The sequence below is a fragment of the Mobula hypostoma genome, chromosome 29, assembly GCF_963921235.1.
Source record: "Mobula hypostoma chromosome 29, sMobHyp1.1, whole genome shotgun sequence".
Taxonomy (NCBI): domain Eukaryota; kingdom Metazoa; phylum Chordata; class Chondrichthyes; order Myliobatiformes; family Myliobatidae; genus Mobula; species Mobula hypostoma.
The window spans coordinates 18,731,620-18,749,320 of NC_086125.1; the positions used below are offsets into that span (position 1 = coordinate 18,731,620).

A 17,701-nucleotide genomic window follows, 5' to 3' on the forward strand; every position below is an offset into this window, starting at 1 on the left:
TACAAGGGGTGACTGATAAGTTTGTGGCCTAAGGTAGAAGAAGTCAATTTTAGAAAACCGAGCACATTTTGTCATGGTTCGGTCCGTGAAGTCCGCGTTCCGGTTCACGGTCCAGTCTGTGGACTCCGGACTCTGGGTCTTCCGGCTGTCCCTTGTTTCAGTTGGGCTTAATGATAGGCACTTGATGCTCGTCTTGGGGCTGAGAATATAAGTGGCCCTGGGGTCGAGTGTGGGTGCTGGGTTCATCTTGTCAGTATCCTGTCCTTGCCTCTGTGGGGTAAGTCAGGCCTTTACCCTGCGGTTGGATCTGTCCCTTCCTGTCCTTGCATCTGTTGGGTAAGACAGGCTGTCTTTGCTGTTACCCTGAGGCTGGACTGTTCCCTTCCCTTCCCTTCCCCTTCCTTCTGGAGCCTTTGCCTTCAACCTGTGTCTGGAGCCTTTGCCTGCAACCTTGTCAAGTTATCCCACCAGAGTGAGAGCGGAGCCTTGCTGTGTCAAGATAAGGAACTGTCTATTGTTGAGCTGGAACTGTCTCTGTGTCCATGCCTTCGCTAGTTAGGCCCGGCCGTTTGCTGCTACCTTGTGTTGGGAACCGTCTCTGTGTCCACACCTTCACTAGGTAGTTCTGGCGGTTTGCCACTACCTAGTGTTGGGAACTGTCTCTGTGTCTACGCCTTCGTTAGGTAGGTCTGGCCATTTGCCGTTACCTAGTATTGGGAACTGTCTGTCCCTGTCCGTGTGCCTCGTGCCCCCTCCTGTCTCCCAAGACCACGTCATATCTTCGCTTTGTTCTGGAGTCTGAGCCCGAGTCAAGACCTAGTTTCTGGGTCCTTGTCCAGTCTCTGGCTCAGAGTCAGAACCTAAGCCTCATTATGTCCTTGCCTTGAAGAACCCAAGCTTCGTTATTCTTCGCCTCAAAGAACCCAAGCCATGTCCAGTCCTGTAGCCACGTCATGTCCTCGCCTAGTTCTGGCGTCCGAGCCCAAGTCAAGACCCAGGTTCTGGGTCCTTGTCCAGTCTCCGGCTCAAAGTCCAAACCCAGGCTCCTAGTTCCCAGTTCCTTGTCCTGGTCCCACTTGCCTATCCAATATCCTAGCCCAAGTCTGTGTTCTTGTCCCAGCTCTCTAGTCAAGTCCTGTTCCTTGTACTTCAGTGTCTGTGTCTTGCATTTGGGTCCTCTCCCAGTGCCCCCTTATGACACATTTATTCTTCCTACATTTACTCACTTGGTCCAGCGGTCGTGGAGCATACGGATCCCTTCTTTGTAGAAGTCGGCATCTTGGACCTCCAGAAGGTGGTCCACAGCAGGGGTGATTGATAAGTTTGTAGCCGAAGGTAGAAGAGATGTTATTAACTTCAAAGTTTCTGCATAATCACTCAAAGAGTTGAACTGCACATGCATGTAACGAGAGCTGTATAACTCATCTTCTTCTACCTTAGGCCACAAACTTATCACTTGCCCCTGCTGTGGACCACTTCTACAAAGAAGGGATCTGTATGCTCCATGACCACTGAACTAAGTGTGTACATGTAGGAGTGGACTATGTTGAAAAATAAATGTGCTAGGTTTTCTAAAATTGACTCCTCCTACCTTAGGTCACAAACTTATCAATCACCTCTCGTCTGCTGAGGCTAAGCCTTCTGGTCCTAGACTCCCCAACAATAGGAAAGATCCTCTCCATGTCCACTCTGTCCAGGGCTTTCAATATTTGATAGGTTTCAATGAGATCTGCCCCCCCACCCCGCCCCATTTCCCCATTCTTCCATTCTTCCAGAGTACAACCCCAGGGTCAACAAAAGCTCGTCTTACATTGACCTTTTCAGTCCCAGGATCATTCCCGTGAACCTGCCCTGGACCCTCTCCAATGCCAGCACATCCTTTCTTAGATAAGGGGCCCAAAACTGCTCAAAAAACTGTAGATGTGGTCTGAACAATGCCATTTAAAGCCTCAGCTTCTGAAAACGCTGGCAAAACTCAGCAGGTAGAGAGAGAGAGAGAGAGAGAGAGAGAGAGACAGACAGACAGAAATAAGGCTTGAGGTGTGTGATATGTCTTAGTACTGAAGAGTTAACTTTAAATGGACTTAAATCCAGACTTGTGAGACCTAGAGACGAGTGCTTTTCATTGACGGAAAGCGGGTCCAACCACAACAAAGCTCTCCGACCCTCCCATCCACTGCAGATGCAGCTTCACCAAGGCATATCAAAGCAGTTACAGGAAGAGAATTCATGTGGTGACATGATGAGTCTGCCGTCTATCATTCTGTTGACACCCTTCAGAAACGTCCCAGCAACAAAACAGCTCAGCGAATACTTGAGGGGGATAAGGACCTGGACTAGACAAAGGGCTTGGTAAGAACAGGAACAGTGAGAGCTGTCAAGCTCAAGCAATAACACCAGTGGGAGTAATGATTCCTGCATTAGTCAGAGGCCTGAAAGCTTAACGAGACAGAGGTGGGATGTACTCTTAGGAGCAGGTGTTTGTTTTGATATACTTGAGGAACCCAGACATCGCCAGTATCACCAGTATTAACTCCTTGTACCTTGCTGACCTCGAAATAGTTGAACACTACCCGAACCACTGTGCCCCTTGCCTTCTGCACTCCCATTTTGAAATCTGAGATGGGGATGGGCATGGTGCCTTTATCTGCTTGTTAACGCTTTCAATTAATTTGTTCACCAGATTTGAGCAGCAGCGGCAAGTATTTGTCTAAGATGTCTTATTGCAATAAAGCAGGAGGGGTATTTAAATTCAAGCAATTAAATAGAATTGAAACCTAAACTAGGAACAATCATGAAGACCATGAAATGATCAGAATGCTGAAAACCCATTTGTCTCCCTGAGATCGCAGAATCAGAGCACTACAGCTCAGAAACAGGCCATTTGGCCCATTCAGTCCACCCACACCCGGACAGCCCTCCACAAAACTCTCTATTCAAACTGCTTTTAATTATGGCAAATGACCCTGCACCCATTACTTATGCTCACAGTTTGCTCCAGGCCCTCTGCATGCTGATATCACCCAATTTCCCTTTAAATATTTCACCTTTCACCTTAAAGCTAGGACCTCTAGTTCTAATCTCACCCAGCCTCTGGAGGAGGTGGGGGGGGGGTGGAAATGCCTGCTTTGTTGTGTTGTTTATGCTTATTGTGGTTTATTTTATGCTGCTTCTGATCCGGAGTAGCAATCATTTTATTCTTATTTACCCTTTCTATATTCTTCGTAATTTTGTATACCTCTAGGAGAGCTCCTCTAATTCTCCAATGAAGTCCTATCCCATTCAACCTTTCCCTATTACTCAGATTCTTATGTCCTGGCAATGCCCTTGTAAGCTTTCTGCGCACTCTTTCAGTCTTTTTGATATCTTTCCTGTCAGGTAGGTGACCAGAACTGCACGCAATACTGAGAGAAGGAAATCGACCCTTCACCCGTGACCCTTCACCCGTGACCTTGGAGCCATCGACGCAGTGGAGTCTTAACTGCACTTGGAAATGGCGAAGCAAGCCGCGTACAGAATGGACGGAAGACGACCTGCCTGGTGATTACCACATCCTATAAACCAATAATAAAATAGAATGATAAATGCATCAGAAGTTCCAATGAGCAGCAGTGTGATCACAGACAAGGCAGGCCACCCGCCATCAAGAACATAAATACATAAAGGGGGCCACAAGAAGGCCAGCAATATCATGATGTATCCCACCCACCCCACTTGTGGCCTGCTTGTCCCATTCCCATCAGGGAAGAGGCTTTGCAGCATCAGCAATAAGGACCACTAGGCTCAAATGCAGTTACTTCCCTCGTACAATCAGTCTGATCAACATCTCCACCCATTAACCCACTACACCACCTCTCCACCTCACATACATACACATCACCTGGCATCACTTTTTATGCATACAGTCGGTCTATGTATGGAACATTGTTTTATAGGATCATTTCATTTATTTGTTTGGTTGGTTATTTATCTATTTATCTATTTACTTATTCGTTCATTCTTTATTTATCTATTTATTTATTTATTTATTTGTTATTGTGTTTTTTATGCCTATTGTGTTTTTTTTATACTGCATGGGATCTGGATTAACAATTATTCTGTTCTCCTTTGCACTTGTGGACTGAAGAATGACAATAAACAATCTTGGATCTTGAAGTCTGATATAGACTGAAGGATAAAGATTGGGCAAATCAGCCGGGAGAGCTGCTTTACTCTCTCATTACTTATTTTTACTTTTCGATAGTGTTAATGGAACTACATACATTCACTGTCCACTTTACCAGGTACAGGAGTGGAACACGGTGTAGTCTTCTGCAGTTGTAGCTCACCTACTCGAGGTTCAAAGTGTTATACACTCAGAGTTGCTCTTCTGCACACCACAGTTGTAACGTGTGATTATTTGGGTTACTGCCACATTTAGTCAGCTGGCACCAGCCTGGCCGTTTTCCTCTGAAAGTGAAATTTCAAATCTCTTACTAGCTCTTCCTTCAGTTAGTCCTGACGAAGGGTCTCGGCCTGAAACGTCGACTGTACCTCTTCCTGGAGATGCTGCCTGGCCTGCTGCGTTCACCAGCAACCTTGATGTGTGTTGCTTGAATTTCCAGCATCTGCAGAATTCCTCGTGTTTGAGTTTTAGTCTGGTCCAGTGAGCTTGTGCTGCCCAATTACACCCGTGTGGCCAATTAACCCTACTAACTCGTATGGTTTTGGGATGTGGGAGGAACCTGGAACATGTGATCACCGGGAGAGCATGCAGGAATGAGGAGAGTTTGCTCAAGGTACAAGATGGAAATTCTAAGAATGATAGGCGACTTGATTGAAACATATAAGATCCTAGGGTATTGTGAAGGAGTAGATGTAGGAAAATTTAGAATTGTTCATTGTTTAATAATGAGAAAAGAAACCTGAATTACAGTATGTATATGAAATGGTTAAATAAGTCGTGCAAAAACAGAAAATAGAAGCAGTGAGGTAGTGTTCATGGGTTCAATGTCCATTTAGAAATCGGATGGCAGAAGGGAAGAAATACAATAGAATTATAAAAATAAACCAAAAGTCAAGAATAACAAACACTGACAAAAAGTCCTCGTCATGATCTTATTAAACAGCAAAGCAGACTGGTGACTTCTCGCTCCTCATCCTTATGCTCCTAAAACTCTAATCAATGCTCTACTTCCTTCAGGATGATGATCCCAACCCAATGAATTACCCTAAATTATCTGCAAAGTCCACCTTAGGTGCAGTGGCTACGTTGATGTCTACTGTACCATGAGGTGGTGGGACATCAAGTTTTTTTATGTATCACTTGAAGAACTGGCTAGTTCTTCCTTTGAAGGCCAAGTCAGTTCTGGGCCGTATATTCGGCCAGCACAAATTGGGTTTCAAGTTTTACTGCATTGTCACTGAGAGGTATTTTTCTCTTTCGGTGTGCTGTGGATCAATTAGTCTTCTCATTTAAGGCAGGATGCTAATGGATCGGAAACATTTTAGAAAAGGTTTACAGGACCAATATAAGATGTAAATTGCAAGTGTCGGGGGTGACCTGACTGAACCATAAAATCTCTTCCCCTCTGCCATCTGATTTCTAAATGGACATTGAATGCCTGAAGGGGTGGATGTGGAAAATCTAGAATTGTTCATTGTTTAATAATAGCCACCTGTTAAAGATGGGTTTGAGCTGATTATTGTTCTCTCACTGGCCATGAATCTTTAGAACTCTCTTCCTCGAAGGGCTTCTCTTCCTCCAAGGCCCAGTAGCAGTGAATGCTAGATTTCCTCTGATGAAAGTACTACAGCCGGCCTGGGAGTCGGGTTCTCGCAAAGAACAGTGGAAACTCATCGAACGCCAACCTCCTTGCAACAAGATGAAACAAGAAAAATTTCCACCTTGACTCAGTTCCCACGCAAACCATTTCATCATTGTCAACATTTCACGCATGCTGTCAACAACACTAGTACACAATTGCTTCAAAATCACACTGATGCAATCCCTCTGCGCCTGGCCAAGATCCTTTACATGGTCCACAATTTCTGCACATACGGTTTCACCCCGGGCTGAAACAAATGTGTGAAATGTTGGTTTGAAAAAAACCAGGAAACTACAGATGTGGATTATCCAAAATAAAATAAAAACTGATGGACTTTCTCAGCAGATTAGTCAGCATATGTGAAGCGAGAAGCAGAGCTGATGTTTTCAATTATCAGAGCAACTATCCATTGCTCGCTTGTCTCAGTCTGAGTATTGGTGAAACATCAGTGGACAAACTTGAGCTGTTTTCTTCTGGAGTGGCGGAGGCTGACAGGATCTCAATCTGCACTCATAACCTACATTTTCCAGAATCAGACCTACAGATTATCAGCAAGTAAAGAGTTAAGGTTACTTGCTGGAAGTTATGACAAAGCATTTTATTGTTTGTTAACTGTCTCTTACTGGCAATGATGCAGTCCATGTGTTCACAGGAGGGAAGTTAAAACATGGCATCCAGCCACGGGTTCCACACAATGGATATTACTGGGAATCAGACAATGCCTGTGGGACTGCCTCTCAGGGACTAAAGCACTTAGTGGGAAATGATTCTTTTCTTTCCCCTCATGGTGCTAAAAAAACACTGGAAGAAATTTGATTTATTACACACATTACCAGAGGTGAAACCAAAAATAAAATTTGTTCTCTGATGATAAGAAAAGGCTTTCTTGAAAGCCTTTAAAATGTTCTGCTGCTTTCCAGAAACCAAAATGCCTTCACCCACACAGCTTTGAAAGCCATGTTATAAAGATAAACTTCAGAGCAATTAGCAGTCTCTGTATTGACCAGGCCTTTCGCAGTGCAAAATTAATTCATTCATTAATTTTTAAATTTAGAGGTGAACAGGCCTATCCGGTCGCTGTCCAGCAGCCCAGCTACTTAACACTCACCTAATCACAGGACAATTTACAATGACCGATTAAATTGCTAACCGATACGTCTTGGGACTGTGGGAGGAACCCAGAGCACCCAGAGGAAACCCATGCAGTCACAGGGAGAACGTACAAAATTCTTACAGATGACACTGGAATTGAACTCCAAACTCCAACAGCCCAAGCTATAACAAGGCCATGCTAACCACTATGCTACCATGGCACCCTAACATCTAAAAAAAAAATCCAGTTATAAAAATGCTTGCCTCTCAATCAGAAAACGTTGGCTCACGTTTTGGAATTCATTGCGAGGTCCTCACCGTTGGTAGTGTTTTCCTTCAGATAAGACTTTGACTTAAATGAAAAGGTGTTTCCTCAGCAGGATGCAAAATATTCCTGTTTCTGTCTGAAACAGAGTGAGGGGAGTTCTCCGCAATCTCTGGGGTATTATTTATGCTATAAGCAATGTGACTTATCCACACCTCACTAGAGCCATTGAGTGGGCCTGCTCCTGTTTAGTGCCCAACAGGAACACACGCAGTGGCTACTTTGTTTTACTTCCTGCACCTCGAAAAGTAGCCACTGAGTGTATGTGGTCTGCTGCTGCCTTAGCTCACCCTCTTCAAAGTTTGAAGTGCGGTGCATACAGAGATGCCCTTCTGCACACCAGTATTGTAACACGCGGCTATTCGAGTTACCGTCACTGTTCTGTCAGCTTGAACCAATCTGGCCAGGATCCTTTGATCTCTCTCATTAATAGGGCATTTTGCCCACAGAGCTGCTGGATTTTTTTTTTTTGCTTCTCGCACCAACCTCTGTAAACTCTAAAGACTATTGTGTGTGAAAATCTCAGGAAATCAGCAGTTTCTGAGATACTCAAACTACCTTGTCTGGCACCAATGACCAGTCCACAGTCAAAGTCACTTAAATCACTTTCCTTCCCCATTCTGGTTTTTGGTGTAAACAACAACTGAACATCTTGACCATGTCTGCATGCTTTCCAAGTTCAAGTTGATAGCTAGCAACTTTTTTCAAAAGTATTGCTTCCTCAGAATTTTTTTTTGTTTATGATAGACTGCTTGAAGATGAACAAAAACATAATTTCAAACTACTTGTATCACGTAGGAATTTGGAGAAACAACAAATTAACTTTTATTGAATATAATGTGTTTCATTGCATAACAGTGCTGATGCTTTACAATAGCTCAACTAAGCTAAAAATATTTTGTTAATGATTTTCATTTGTACTCACTGTCTGAGGCTTCTCACTTAAGTGTCCAACAATAATTCGCCAGCATTGACGGATCCCAGTTGCCCTGGTATCTTTTCTCCATGATCGCCATGTCCTGGTGAAACCTTTCACCATGCTCGTCACTAACAGCACCAAGATTTGCAGGGAAGAAGTCTAAATGGGAATGCAGAAAATGAATCTTTAGTGACATGTTGCATTTCATGGTTTTATATGCTCGAAGCATGCTTCCAACCAGCTGCATGTAGTTTGGTGCTCTGTAGATGCCGAGAAAAATTTCAACGACTTCCTTGAATGCCTTCCACGTGATTTTCTCCAGTCCCACTAGAAATTCTTCAATTTGCCTGTCATTGATGACCTGTTTGATCTGTGGACCAACAAAAATGCTTTCCTTAATCTTGGCATCAGTTATTCTGTCTCAAATATCAAATATCAAATCCTTCATAGAAATTTTTGTGCCTGGTGATAGCAAATACCATCCTTACAGTCCTGAACCCAATAATTATTACTAAATGTCCACACAGTTTAATTCCACATCCCATTCCCATTCTGACATGACTATCCACGGCCTCCTCTACTGTAAAGATGAAGCTACACTCAGGTTGGAGGAACAACACCTTATATTCCGTCTGGGTAGCCTCCAACCTGATGGCATGAACATCGACTTCTCTAACTTCCGCTAATGCCCCACCTCCCCCTCGTACCCCATCTGTTATTTATATACACACATTCTTTCTCTCACTCTCCTTTTTCTCCCTCTGTCCCTCTGACTATACCCCTTGCCCATCCTCTGGGTTCCCCTCGCTTCCCCTTTTCCTTCTCCCTGTGCCTCCTGTCCCATGATCCTCTCATATCCCTTTTGCCAATCACCTGTCCAGCTCTTGGCTCCATCCCTCCCCCTCCTGTCTTCTCCTATCATCTTGGATCTCCCCCTCCCCCTCCCACTTTTAAATCTCTTACTAGCTCTTCTTTCAGTTAGTCCTGACAAAGGGTCTCGGCCCGAAACGTCGACTGTACCTCTTCCTAGAGATGCTGCCTGACCTGCTGCGTTCACCAGCAACTTTGATGTGTGTTGCTAAAACCTGTCCTGTCATGCAGCAAGCCTGCCCAAGAATGCCTGAAGAAGATAGGAAACTTTCCAGCTTACATTGCAGGCAACATTTTAATTGACTTGAATTAGGAATTGAAATAATAAACATAAGTGATTTCAAAAAATAGGGAAATTTCATGGTAATTTTCATGATCAGTAGCCTAAAATACATAAGATACACCTAAAGGTATTCAGGAAGCAAAATCTTTGCTGTCCAGTGTAGTCATTCAACTATATACATGTATACCAACAACCGAGACAACATTCCCCTGGATCAAGGTGTACAACACAGTACACATAACACAAGAAATTCTGTAGATGCTGGATATCCAAAGCAACGCACACAAAATGCTGGAGGACCTGAACAGGAAATTATTTCATCTGTGGAAAATGAAGAAACAGTCGACATTTTGGGCCGAGACCTTTTTTCAGAACAGTAGGTATAACTCATATACATAGCACATGAAGTAGTATATTACCACTAATAAATTAAAAAATAATCAGGTACATATTCCTTAAAAAGTAAGCAGTACAATGCTACTGGTGCTTTATACATGATGAAACCTGAGTGGCAGGAAGGAGTCTTATGAGCTGGAGGAGGAAGCCGTTTCTCATCATGATAGGACTTGTCCTAATGCTATAGTTCCTCCTGCCTTATGGTAGGGGGTTCAAGAGATTGTTGGATAGATGGTAGGGATCACTAACAATGCTCTATGCACGCAGCGGTCCTGATAAATATCTCCAATGCATGGATCCTCTCAACAGCCCTTACAATCCTTTGTAGGGACTTGTGGTCAGATGCATTGAGGTGCTGCCACATGTTTGACTGATTGGATATTTGCAATAACGGGCAAATGTACACGTGTACCTAATAAAGTGGCCACTGAGTGTACGGTGTTTGTGGCTCAAATCTGAGGGGACCAAAGCTCACCCATCCCGAGCCTGTTGATGAGGTGAAACTAAAAGTAAATGTGAGTAATCACATGGGGCTGCAAAGAGGAGTTAAAGGGATATGAGCAACTGAGTGATTGAGCAATCTGTCAGTTGGAGTATATCAAGGGGAAATGTAAGTTATCCACCAGCAGGATAAGGAGCTGAGATGTATGATCAAACATCATCACTTTCCAAGGACTGAATGACCTACTGCTGGCTTTATTTCCAAATCAGAATCATGTTTATTATCACTGGTGTATGTCGTGAAATTTGTTGTTTTTCAGCAGCCGTGCAAGACATTAAAATGACTGAAAGTTTAAAAACAAAAGCGCCAAGATGAATAACAAGGTAGTTTTAATAGGTTCATGGAATGTTCAGAAATCTGACAGTGGAAGGAAAGACTCTGTTCAGAATAAACTGTGCTTGGGTCTTCAGGCCCCTGTACTTCCTCCCCAGTGGCAGTAATGAGAAGAGGGCATTTCGCAGTTGCTGAGGATTTTTAATGATTGGTGCTGCCTCCTTGTGCCCATGATGGAGCTGGCTGAGACTATACCTCTGTAGTCTCTTTCAATCCAGCAAATGGAAGCCTCCATGCCAGGAGATGCTGCAATTAGTAAGGATTCTCTTCCTGGTCCTTCTGTAGAAATTTACAAGCGTCTTTGGTGATATACCTGGTCTCCTTCTATGCTCCCATATGCAATAGATGACCACACTATATAAAAAAACATACACAGCCATTTCCTTAGCCTTGTAGAGGAAATCATTAGGGTACAGAGAGTGGACCTGATGGCTGGGGAAGGTATGGTTGCGATGGGGATACGAGGGTGTACAGTAACATGAGGCTGGGAGGTGGGATGGCTGAGTTCAAGGTTTGCTGTAGGACATTGGTTGGGAGGAACATGAGACCTCAAGCAGCAGATTGGGACATTACTGAGATGAATGGAGGTGTTGTTGGTTGTGGGTTTGAGGCGGAGTCAGTGACACAGTCTGGAGGCAGAAGGAAATGATCAGGCCAAAGTTTGGCTGTGAGGCCCGAGACAGTGACAGGGAAATCCGTAACAATGTCAACGTCAAGGGGAAAACTTGGTAGGAATAAACAGTCAGTGTAATTTTTAAGGATTTCAGGATTGAGCACACAAATAAAATATTGGACATAAAGGTCACAGACCAAACGAGTACAGGACCTTTCAAGTAGCACTTTGGCAAGCCTTATTTTCATAATATCATTCTGAACGGCCCTCAACATTCATCGTGCATTTGATCTCAAAGGTTCAAAGGTTCAACTTAATGCCAGAGAAATGTATATAATATACATCCCGAAATGCTTGTTCTTTGCAACCATCCACGAAAACAGAGAAGTGCCCCGAAGAGTGAACAGTTAAACGTGAAAATCCCAAAGTACCCCCTCCTGTGTGTAAGCGACAGCAAGCAACGATCCCCCTCCCCCCACCAGCAAAAGAAAAGCACACCCGCTACCGAGCACAAGCGTGAGCCAGGCGATAGCAAAGACACAGACTTGCAGTCACCCCCGAAGACTATTGCATTTCATCCAGCGTTCGACAAATCACAGGTTCTCTCTCCCCCTCATAAGGGAGAGGGAGGTGTCCCCCATTTTCACAGCGAGCAGGAGACATAACAACAACCCGCTGGCTTATGATGTTAACAAGTCCGTTTCGTCGCTTTTTACAAGATCGCAAAGATCTCAGGTCTTTGGGCTCACAGCGAAAGATTTTCCGGCCTCCCCTTCGACACACGACACCAACACCTGCCATGACACCGACCCTCAATCTGCCCGTCTCCAGAGGCCCAAGATCTGCGGCTTTCGACTTCGAGCTGGACTCTCGGGCTGAACCCTCGGCCTGCTGAAAAACAATGGCCAGTCCTGAAACCCCGAGAACGGGTCCCATTCCCGCAAAGAACTGACGTCTGCATGTAATTCCAGGTCAGCATCTTCAAAAGAACCCTGAAAGGGAAAAATAAAGATATTAAAGATATTAGAGATGGAAATAGAGCTGTTTCCAAAGATGCAAGAAAAGGAGTCGCCGTTTAGTGCCATCTTATCTTTTCAGAATCAAGTTTAATGTCACTGACATATGTTATGAAATGTGTTGTTTTGGTGGAGCAGTACAGAGCTATACATAATAAAACCAAGAATTACGCTAAAAATGTACACTTAATGTTATCATATCAGAGGGTCTGTTCTGGGACGAACATATAAGTGCTATCACAAAGAAACCAGGACAGCATCTCTACTTCCTTAGATGTTTGCATAGATTCAGCATATCACCTAAAACTTTGACAAACTTCTACATACTCCCAGTGGAGAGTATTCTAACTGTTTGCATCATGACCTAAAATAAAAACACTATTTGTGATGGTGAGCCACTTTCTACAGTCCTTCTGGTGAAGGTGTTTTCAAGCACCATTGTGTTGGGATTTCCAGGATTTTGTTGAAGGACAGGTGATATATTTCAAAGTACGATAGTGAAACCTAGAGGACAATCTATAGATTTCATTGTTCTCAAGTTGCAGATATCCTGAGAGTCATAGAGGTGTTCGTCATTGAGATGGACACTGCGTCCACGCTGGCCTTTCTGCCCATCTGCTCGAAAGCTATGTAGTATTCTTGACCGAGGAATTTGGGAGGAAACCGGAGCGTCCAGAGAAAACCTACTTGGTCATGGGGGGAATGAACAAACTTCTGGGTCATTGGCACTATAGTAGCGTTACGCCAAATATTACACTACCATACCATGTCATGGGTTCAGGAACTGCAGTTGGAGCTTTAGTGAGCAAATACAGCGCCTTTTTTTTATTAGTACACTCTAGCCATAGTGAACCTCCAATGCAATGAATAAATATTCCTTTATGTAAGGTATGACTCCAACGATTATAATGCTTTCCCTTGGCAGATTCTCTAAAGGTCTCCCTCAGTCAAATAATGGTAATATGTCTCACCTCCAAAATTCAGTGCTTTGATTTATGTTTGGACTGTGAAGAGTTCAGAAGCCAAATGGTCCTGGTGAATTCCACTGGTGAGCAAGTTATTGGTGAGTAATTGCCCCTTTACGGCACGGTCAGTCACTGATGTCCATGCATGAATGAGCAGTAGTTAGTCAGATATGATGCTTTGGATTGGGTGTACCTGACATCATTGAATCGATTCTAGAGTGCTACCTGTTCCAGAACAACTTGGCTAAGAGGAGCAGCTGGTTCTGGTGCTTAAACCTTCAATATCACAGACAACATTGCCGTAGGCAGTGATCTCAGCCATTTCAACTAATGTGAGGGGCGGAGCTGCGATGCACGCAACAGCGACTCCTTCGAGATCACCTGAGGAAACAGCTTAAGTTCAACCTTTGAATTCTCTCTTTTTCCTTTTCAGAGGAAGCCTACTGAGAAGAAGTCATCACCCTGACACAGTGGTGTCGAGACAACAACCTCTCTCTCAATGTCACGAAATCAAAGAATCTGCTTGTGGACTACAGGAGGAACGGAGACAGGCTCACCTCTATTGACATCAATGGATCTGGGGTAGAGAGAAACATAGAACATAGAAAACCTACAGCACAATACAGGCCCTTCAGCCCACAATGCTGTGCCGAACATGACCTTACTTTAGAAATTACCTAGGGTTACCCATAGCCCTCTATTTTTCTAAGCTCCATGTATCTATCCAGGAGTCTCTTAAAAGACCCTATTGTATCTGCCTCCACCACCGTTGCCGGCAACCCATTCCACGCACTCACCACTCTGCGTAAAAAAAAACTTACCTCTGACATCTCCTCTGTACCTACTTCCAAGCATCTTAAAACTGTGTTAGCCGTTTCAGCCCTGGGGAAAAACCTCTGACTATCCACACGATCAATGCTTCTCATTATCCTATACAACTCTATCAGGTCACCTCTCATCCTCCGTCGTGAGAGAGTGAACAGCTTTAAGTTCCTCGGTATGCACGTCACCGAGGACCCCACGTGGTGCGTACTGGCTGCGTGGTAAAAAAGCACAACAGCTCATTTTTCACCTCACACAGTTGAAAAAGTTCGGCATGAGTCCCCAGATCCCAAGGACTTTCTACTGGGTCACAATTGAGAGCATCCTGACTGGCCGCATCACTGCCCGGTACGGGAACTGTACTTCACGCAATTGCAGGACTCTGCAGAGAGTGATGCGGACAGCCCAGCGCATCTGTGCTTCCCACTATTCAGGACATTTACAGCAACGGGTGTGTAAAAAGGGCCCAAAGGTTTATTGGGGACCTGAGTCTCCCCAGCCACAAATTGTTCCAGCTGCTACCACCCAGGAAACGGTATCGCAGCATAAACGCCAGGACCAACAGGCTCCGGGACAGCTTCTTCCACCAAGCCATCAGACTGATTAATTCACACTGACGCAATTGTATTTCTAAGTTATATTGACTGTTCTGTTGTTTATCTTACTGTACATCCTATTTATTAGAAATTACTATAATTTGCACATTGCTCATTTCAGACAGAGACGTAACGTAAACATTTTTACTCCTCACCTATGTAAAGGATGTAAGAAATGAAGTCAATTCAATTCAAAAACTATGCTTGTATCAAATTGACAGTAGTTTTACTACTACACTACAACACTTGGTTGTGATAGCTTTGGGGGATATGAATGGTTCTAGATGAGTATATATTGGTATACTCACCTTATTGGGATTCAATAAAAATTAATAAAAACAAGATCTTTTGCTGAGCTTTGAAATCTATCTTTACTGTTCTGGTAAGAACTACAATAATGAATTGCATTTAAGAATAGGCATTGACTGTGCAGATGAAGTACAAAGCAGGGTTCCCTCATTGGCTAGACATGATATCAGATTCTACAGTTATTGCCATGTTGGCTGATAGCTTAAGTCAAAACCGCATGAGTAAGCTAAGATTTTGTTCTCAGTGAGAGAGGGATAGCAAGGGCAGTGTACCATCTGTGGTCCGGTTAGTTTGTTTTATGTTTGTTTTCAAAACCACATTTACTTTTCAAAAATTAAAAGCAGAGATGGAATAAATGATTGGCAGCTCTGACAATGACTCACAAAAGAGAAACAGAGTTGAGCTTTTTGGAAATATTATTGCAGAACGACAGTATTTGGAGAACTCTACTTTAATCTGGGAGTGTCCTGGCTGGTGGCATCAGGACCTGGTATGGACATTCCAATGGCCAGGAATGGACGGATAGAGAGAATCCAGTCCATCAAAGGCACTGCTGTCCCACCACTGGATATATTTACATGATGTGTAACCACAAGAAAGCAGCATCCATCATATGAGCCTCATAGTCATAGTCATAGTCACACTTTATTGATCCCGGGGGAAATTGGTTTTTGTTACAGTTGCACCATAAATATTACATAGTAATAAAACTATAAATAGTTAAATAGTAATGTGTAAATTATGCCAGGAAATAAGTCCAGGACCAGCCTATTGGCTCAGGGTGTCTGATCCTCCAAGGGAGGAGTTGTAAAGTTTGATGGCCACAGGCAGGAATGACTTCCTATGACGCTCTGTGTTGCATCTTGGTGGAATGAGTCTCTGGCTGAATGTACTCCTGTGCCCAACCAGTCCATTATGTAGTGGATGGGAGACATTGTCGAAGATGGCCTGCAACTTGGACAGCATCCTCTTTTCAGACACCACCGTGAGAGAGTCCAGTTCCATCCCCACAACATCACTGGCCTTAGGAATGAGTTTGTTGATTCTGTTGGTGTCTGCTACCCTCAGCCTGCTGCCCCAGCACACAACAGCAAACATGATCGCACTGGCCACCACAGACTCGTAGAACATCCTCAGCATCGTCCGACAGTTGTTAAAGGACCTCAGTCTCCTCAGGAAGTAGACACGGCTCTGACCCTTGTTGTAGACAGCCTCAGTGTTCTTTGACCAGTCCAGTTTATTGTCAATTCGTATCCCCAGGTATTTGTAATCCTCTACCATGTCCACACTGACCCCCTGGATGGAAACAGGGGTCACCGGTACCTTAGCTCTCCTCAGGTCTACCACCAGCTCCTCAGTCTTTTTCACATTAAGCTGCAGATAATTCTGCTCACACCATGTGATCAAGTTTCCTACCGTAGCCCTGTACTCAGCCTCATCTCCCTTGCTGATGCATCCAACTATGGCAGAGTCATCAGAAAACTTCGAAGATGACAAGACTCTGTGCAGTAGTTGAAGTCCGAGGTGTAAATGGTGAAGAGAAAGGGAGACAAGACAGTCCCCTGTGGAGCCCCATTGGTAGAGAGCATGGCTCAGCATACTGGCCATGCTCTCTACCCTCGGGCAGAAGGTGCAGGTTCCTCTGGTCCCCCAAGCAGGTTCAGAAACAAAAATTACCCTACAACCACCAGGCTCCGGAACTGGTGTAGATAACTTCACTCACCTCAACTCTGAACTGATTTTACTCACTTTCAAGGACCCTACAACTCAGTAATATAATCTTTATATTTGCAGGATTTGTCTTCTTTTGCATAATTGTTGTCAGTCATGGTTGATATATATTTTTCATAAATTCTATTATATTCCTTTTATTTTCCTGTAAATGCCTGCAAGAAAATGAATATCAAGATAGTAACATATACAAACTTCGACTCTATGACTAATTTATAAAAGCCTTGATTTTGATGAAAGGCTCACCAATGACGTCTAATTTCATTTAAACAGAAGCAAACCCACAGAGCGCTGAAAACCTGAGCTCATTCAATACCCTGCTCCCTGTAGTCAACTTGCACAGCAACCTGGTAATTGATCATTCTTATGCCTGCTGAATCCCATCAGCTTTAAACCAATCTTTCTTGTTTCTATGTCCTCGGTTGTCTTGGCTCTCCCCCTCGTACTTGCTGCTCTCCGAGACGACTGCACTCTCCCACTGCTACCTACTTCCACTTCAGATACAAAGGCGATGCACCTACTCGTTCACGTACGCACACATACTGACGTCCATCTGAAAATTCGGCGTTTGCTAACAGAGTCCTGTGGGATAGAGGGTGACTTTCTTGCACTCCAGTTTTGTGATTACTGATGAGGCCAAGATAGGGCCTACTTATTGGGGTAGGAGATAGTCACAGTGCTATACAGCACAGAAAACAGGTCCCTTGGCTCAACTTGTCCATATCATTGAAGTTGCTAACCTGAAAATGTCCCATTGCCTGCACTTGGCCCATATTCCTCTAAACCTTACCCGTCCATGTACCTGTCCGAGTGTCCACTTATCAACTGCCCAGTGCAATGCTTGCTGATTTAACTTGACGTAAACAATGCCCTTCACTGTACATGTGACAAATAAAGCTAATCTTTACATCTAATCTTAAGTCTTTAGATCTTCGAATCTAACACCATAGTTGGAGAGGAGCCTTGTAATAGAAAATGGAAAGCAGCCTTCTCATTGGAGGTGGGAGGAGAAGATGGTGGCACGACGCAGCTTGCAGTGGCCACTCCGGTGGTGATATCTGTTATTTGTCAAGCAGGGTGCCATGCACAATCCTGATTTGATGTAGATGGACGTGAGAGCAC

The 17,701-nt window shown here is 44.0% G+C and overlaps 1 long non-coding RNA gene across 2 annotated transcripts; it reads left to right on the forward strand.

Annotated features, from left to right (window-relative positions):
• Nucleotides 1-2,189: 2,189 nt before the first annotated feature.
• Nucleotides 2,190-14,774, forward strand: LOC134339393 (uncharacterized). Of its 2 annotated transcripts, none has more exons than XR_010016387.1 (3): nucleotides 2,190-2,352; nucleotides 3,379-3,540; nucleotides 13,555-14,774. It is a non-coding gene; the product is annotated as an uncharacterized LOC134339393 (long non-coding RNA). The 2 variants fall into 2 exon arrangements; XR_010016386.1 differs by lacking the exon at nucleotides 13,555-14,774 and adding an exon at nucleotides 5,714-6,609.
• Nucleotides 14,775-17,701: the final 2,927 nt, after the last annotated feature.